This window comes from Triticum dicoccoides, chromosome 4A, assembly GCF_002162155.2.
Source record: "Triticum dicoccoides isolate Atlit2015 ecotype Zavitan chromosome 4A, WEW_v2.0, whole genome shotgun sequence".
Lineage (NCBI taxonomy): Eukaryota > Viridiplantae > Streptophyta > Magnoliopsida > Poales > Poaceae > Triticum > Triticum dicoccoides.
In genome coordinates, this window is record NC_041386.1 from 49,311,795 (window position 1) to 49,318,692 (window position 6,898).

Consider the following 6,898-nt stretch of genomic DNA (forward strand, 5'->3'; position numbering starts at 1 on the left):
TGAGTCGGTCTACTTGTCTTAGACGTGATGTCTATATACATGATCATACCTAGATATTCTCATAACTATGCTCAATTCTGTCAATTGCTCAATAGTAATTTGTTCACCCACCGTAAAATACTTATGCTCTTGAGAGAAGCCACTAGTGAAACCTATGGCCCCCGGGTCTATCTTCCATCATATTAATCTTCCAACACTTAGTTATTTTCATTGCCTTTTATTTTACTTTGCATCTTTATCATAAAAATACCAAAAATGTTATCTTATCATATCTATCAGATCTCACTCTCGTAAGTGACCGTGTAGGGGTTGACAACCCCTTATCGCGTTGGTTGTGAGGATTTATTTGTTTTGTGTAGGTGCGAGGGACGCGCGCGTAGCCTCCTACTGGATTGATACCTTGGTTCTCAAAAGCCGAGGGAAATACTTACGCTACTTTGCTGCATCACCCTTTCCTCTTCAAGGGAAAACCAACGCAGTGCTCAAAAGGTAGCAAGAAGGATTTCTGGCGCCGTTGCCGGGGAGGTCTACGCAAAAGTCAACATACCAAGTACCCACCACAAACCCTTATCTCCCACATTACATTATTTCCCATTTGCCTCTCGTTTTCCTCTCCCCCACTTCACCCTTGCCGTTTTATTCGCCCTCTCTCTCTCTATCCTCCCTCTCTTTCTCTATTTGCCCTTTTTTTGCCCGTTCCTCATTTGCTTGTGTGTTGGATTGCTTGCTTGTCACGATGGCTCTTCCCCGATTTGGTGATCTTCACCTTAAAAGGTTAGAAGAAGTCGAAAGCAGCGTTAGGAGTTTTATGGTCTTACAATTTGAGCATAATAATTTCTTTAGAAGCAAGCTTAAGGAACAAAAAAGCTTTATGAGTTATATGAATAAAGATCTCGATGATATGTCTAAAGAATTTGATGGTTTGAGATCCCAAATTTCTTGTCTTGAGAAGTTAATAGCTGAAATTTCAGATAAGCAGGCTACCTTAGTTAATAAGATGGCCGCTAAGCCGAAAAACCATGATAATAAATACGAAGATCTAAAAGTTATTGATGTATCCCCTATTAAATCTTTGTTTTGCAATATGAATCTTGATAATGATGGGACTGAATATGATCCACCTTTACCTAGAAGGCGTTCCAAAAATTTGGAGTTTTTAGATCTTGATGCTAAATTTGATAAAAGTGGGATTGAAGAGATCAAAACTCTAGATGTTAATGAACCTACTATTTTGGATTTCAAGGAATTTAATTATGATAGCTGATATTTGATAGATTGTATTTCCTTGTTGCAATCCATGCTAAATTCTCCTCATGCTTATAGTCAAAATAAAGCTTTTACCAAACATACCGTTGATGCTTTGATGCAATCTTATGAAGAAAAACTTGAGTTGAAAATTTCTATCCCTAGAAAACTTTATGATGCGTGGGAACCAACTATTAAAATTAAAATTAAAGATCATGAATGCTATGCTTTGTGTGATTTGGGTGCTAGTGTTTCCACGATTCCAAAGACTTTGTGTGATTTGTTAGGTTTTCGTGCTTTTGATGATTGCTCTTTAAACTTGCACCTTGCGGATTCCACTATTAAGAAACCTATGAGAAGAATTAATGATGTTCTTATTGTTGCAAATGGGAAATATGTGCCCGTAGATTTTATTGTTCTTGACGTAGATTGCAATCCTTCATGTCCTATTATTCTTGGTAGACCTTTCCTTAGAACGATTGGTGCAATTATTGATATGAAGGAAGGAAATATTAGATTCCAATTTCCGTTAAGGAAAGGCATGGAACACTTTCCTAGAAAGAAAATTAAATTACCTTATGAATCTATTATGAGAGACACTTATGGATCGCCTACCAAAGATGGCAATACCTAGATCTATCCTTGCTTTTATGCCTACCTAGGGGCGTTAAGCGATAGCGCTTGTTGGGAGGCAACCCAATTTTATTTTTATTCCTTGCTTTTTGATCCTGGTTAGTAATAAATAATTTATCTATCCTCTGTTTTGGTTGTGTTTTTTGTGTTTAATTAGTGTTTGTGCCAAGCAGAACCGTTGGGAAGACTTGGGGAAAATCTTGTTAATCTTGCTGTAAAAAAACAGAAACTTTAGCGCTCACGAGAACTGCTGCCATTTTTATTTGGAAAGTGATATTTAGTTAATTATTTTTTCATATGATTAATAGATAAATTCCTCATGTACATAAATTTATTCTAGAATTTTTAGGGTTCCAGATCTTGCGCTAGCTACAGATTACTACAAACTGTTCTGCAGATTCTGTTTTTCGTGTGTTGTTTGCTTATTTTGATGAATCTATGGCTAGTAAAATAGTTTATAAACCATAGATAAGTTGTAATACAGTGGGTTTAACACCAATATAAATAAATAATGAGTTCATTACAGTACCTTGAAGTGGTGTTTTGTTTTCTTTCGCTAACGGAGCTCACGAGATTTTCTACTTTAAGTTTTGTGTTGTGAAGTTTTCAAGTTTTGGGTAAGGATTTGATGGACTATGGAACAAGGAGTGGAAAGCGCCTAAGCTTGTTGATGCCCATGGCACCCCAGGATAATCTAAGGACACCAAAAAGCCAAAGCTTGGGGATGCCCCGGAAGGCATCCCCTCTTTCGTCTACTTCCATCGATAACTTTACTTGGAGCTATATTTTTATTGACCACATGGCATGTGTTTTGCTTGGAGCGTCTTGTATGATTTGAGTCTTTGCCTTTTATTTTACCACAATCATATTTGCTGTACACACCTTTTGAGAGAGACACACATGATTTGGAAATTATTATAATAGTCTATGTGCTTCACTTATATCTTTTGAGATATAGTTTTGCTCTAGTACTTCACTTATATCTTTTAGTACACGGTGGTGGATTTGTTTTATAGAAACTATTGATCTCTCATGCTTCACTTAGATTATTTTGAGAGTCTTAAATAGCATGGTAATTTGCTTAAATAATCCTAATATGCTAGGTATTCAAGATTAGTAAAAACTTTCTTATGAGTGTTTTGAATACTAAGAGAAGTTTGATGCTTGATGATTGTTTTGAGATATGGAGGTAGTGATATTAAAGTATTGCTAGTTGAGTAGTTGTGAATTTGAGAAATACTTGTGTTGAAGTTTGGAAGTCCCGTATCATGCACGTATGGTAAACATTATGTAACAAATTTGAAACATGAGGTGTTCTTTGATTGTCCTCCTTATGAGTGGCGTTCGGGGACGAGCGATGGTCTTTTCCTACCAATCTATCCCCCTAGGAGCATGCGCGTAGTGCTTGGTTTTTGATGACTTGTAGATTTTTGCAATAAGTATGTGAGCTCTTTATGACTAATGTTGAGTCCATGGGTTATACGCACTCTCACCTTTCCATCATTGCTAGCCTCTTCGGTACCGTGCATTGCCCTTTCTCACATTGAGAGTTGGTGCAAACTTCACTGGTGCATCCAAACCCCGTGATATGATACGCTCTTTCACACATAAACCTCCTTATATCTTCCTCAAAACAGCCACCATACCTACCTATTATGGCATTTCCATAGCCATTCTGAGATATATTGCCATGCAATTTTCCACCATCCCGTTTATCATGACACATTCATCATTGTCATATTGTCTAGCATGATCATGTAGTTGACATAGTATTTGTGGCAAAGCCACCGTTCATAATTCTTTCATACATGTCACTCTTGGTTCATTGCATATCCCGTTACACCGTCGGAGGCATTCATATAGGGTCATACCTTGTTCTAATATCGAGTTGTAATCATTGAGTTGTAAATAAATAGATTAACCTCGTTGATTAGCCTCGTTGATGTGAGACTTTCTCCTTTTTTGTCTTCTCCACATAACCCCCATCATTATACTCTATTCCACCCATAGTGCTATATCCATGGCTCACGCTCATGTATTGCGTGAAGGTTTATAAAGTTTGAGATTACTAAAGTATGAAACAATTGCTTGGCTTGTCATCGGGGTTGTGCATGATGAGAGCATTCTTGTGTGACGAAAATGGAGCATGACTAAACTATATGATTTTATAGGGATGAACTCTCTTTGGCCATGTTATTTTGAGAAGACATAATTGCTTAGTTAGTATGCTTGAAGTATTATTATTTCTATGTCAATATTAAACTTTTATCTTGAATCTTTCGGATCTGAATATTCATACCACAATTAAGAAGAATTACATTGATATTATGACTAGTAGCATTCCACATCAAAAATTCTTTTTTTTATCATTTGCCTACTCGAGGACGAGCAGGAATTAAGCTTGGGGATGCTTGATACCTCTCCAACGTATCTGTAATTTTTGATTGCTCCATGCTATATTATCTTCTATTTTGGACATTATTGGGCTTTATTATTTACTTTTATATTATTTTTGGGACTAACCTATTAACCGAAGGCCCAGCCCAGAATTGCTGTTTTTTTGCCTATTTTAGAGTTTTGCAAAAAAATAATATCAAACGGAATGAAACCTTCGGGAACGTGATTTTCGGAACAAACATGATCCAGGAGACTTGGACCCTACGTCAAGCAACCAACAGGGAAGCCACGAGGTAGGGGGCGCGCCTACTCCCCCAGGCGAGCCCTCCACCCTCGTGGGCCCCCTGTTGCTCCACCGACGTACTCCTTCCTCCTATATATACATACGTACCCCCAAACGATCAAATACGGAGCCAAAACCCTAATTCCACCGCCGTAACTTTCTGTATCCACGAGATCCCATCTTGGGGCCTGTTCCGGAGCTCCGCCGGAGGGGGCATCGATCACGGAGGGCTTCTACATCAACACCATAGCCTCTCCGATGATGTGTGAGTAGTTTACCTCAGACCTTTGGGTCCATAGTTATTAGCTAGATGGCTTCTTCTCTCTTTTTGGATCTCAATACAAAGCCCCCCTCTCTTGTGGAGATCTATTCGATGTAATCTTCTTGTGTGGTGTGTTTGTTGAGACCGATGAATTGTGTGTTTATGACCAATTTTATCTATGAACAATATTTGAATCTTCTCTGAATTCTTTTATGTATGATTGGTTATCTTTGCAAGTCTCTTCGAATTATCAGTTTGGCTTGGCCTACTAGATTGATCTTTCTTGCAATGGGAGAAGTGCTTAGCTTTGGGTTCAATCTTGCGGTGTCCTTTCCCAGTGACAGTAGGGGCAGCAAGGCACATATTGTATTGTTGCCATCGAGGATAACAAGATGGGGGTTTTATCATATTGCATGAATTTATCCCTCTACATCATGTCATCTTACTTAAAGCGTTACTCTGTTCTTATGAACTTAATACTCTAGATGCATGCTGGATAGCGGTCGATGTGTGGAGTAATAGTAGTAGATGCAAGCAGGAGTTGGTCTACTTGTCTTGGACGTGATGCCTATATACATGATCATACCTAGATATTCTCATAACTATGCTCAATTCTGTCAATTGCTCAACAGTAATTTGTTCACCCACCGTAAAATACTTATGCTCTTGAGAGAAGCCACTAGTGAAACCTATGGCCCCCGGGTCTATCTTCCATCATATTAATCTTCCAACACTTAGTTATTTTCACTGCCTTTTATTTTACTTTGCATCTTTATCATAAAAATACCAAAAATATTATCTTATCATATCTATCAGATCTCACTCTCGTAAGTGACCGTGTAGGGATTGACAACCCCTTATCGCATTGGTTGTGAGGATTTATTTGTTTTGTGTAGGTGCGAGGGACGCACGTGTAGCCTCCTACTGGATTGATACCTTGGTTCTCAAAAAATGAGGGAAATACTTATGCTACTTTTCTGCATCACCCTTTCCTCTTCAAGGGAAAACCAACGCAGTGCTCAAGAGGTAGCACCCCTTGACAGCGTACGAAAGGTGTCTATTTAAGGATATCAAATCTCAGATACCATTCCACGCCAAGCGAGAATCCTTCGAACTTGCCTCGAGGAACCACGCAACCATGGATAGCGCTCCTAGTTCTTCCTCCCGCCCCTATGGCCCTCAAAAAGGCGATTGGGAGAGCTGCTATGGATCCCATGGCCAGCTGACCAAGCTCCAGGTGCAGTGCTATCTCCCCCCTGCCGATCTAGTCCCCATTCGGGCAGGATTAACGTCCTTTACTGGCAAGGCCCTGGCAAAAAATGTCCTGAATCCTTCAAAAGGGGAGCGAGTGTGCTTCATGTCTTTTCTTTTGAGAGGCGTTGGATTCCTAATCCATCCTTTCCTCCGGGGTATCCTGGAGTACTACGGCCTCCAACTACACAATCTCACACTGGGCTCGATTCTACACATTGCGGGCTATGTTGCTCTTTACGAGCTATTCCTGGGATGCGAGGCCCATTTCGAGCTACGGAGGAAGCTCTTCTGCCTCGTTCCTCGCTCCCAAAAGGGATCAATATTCGAGGTGGGCGGTGCCGAAGTATGGCGCATAGCCGGGACAAGATATCTGTCCGGCACTCCGAAGAAGACATCCGAGGAGTGGCCCTCGGAGTGGTTTTATATTGAAGATGTCGTTCTCTCGGACCCAATCCGACGTGGCCTACCTGAATTTTCCCATGGCCTGCTAAGAAAGTGCCACAGCTGGCGCCCTCGGAGCCTCGAGGAGGAAGACAATGCGGAAGTTAAGAAGTTAATGGACAAGATAAATGTACTCACCCAGACCGGACTGTCCATAATTGAAGTCATGGCGATTTCCATAACGCTCGGTGTCCAACCACTCCAATCTAGAGGACTCCCCATGTGGAACTACAACGGGGAGAATGATACATCCCGCTATGGGTGCAAGGGTCCGGATAACTTCACCACCCTGGCCGCCATGTTAGATGATCTTTATAAAGGGGAGAAAGAAGAATTCATTCACCTCAAGTGCCGAGATGGCTTTTCCATGTACAACCCCCTAG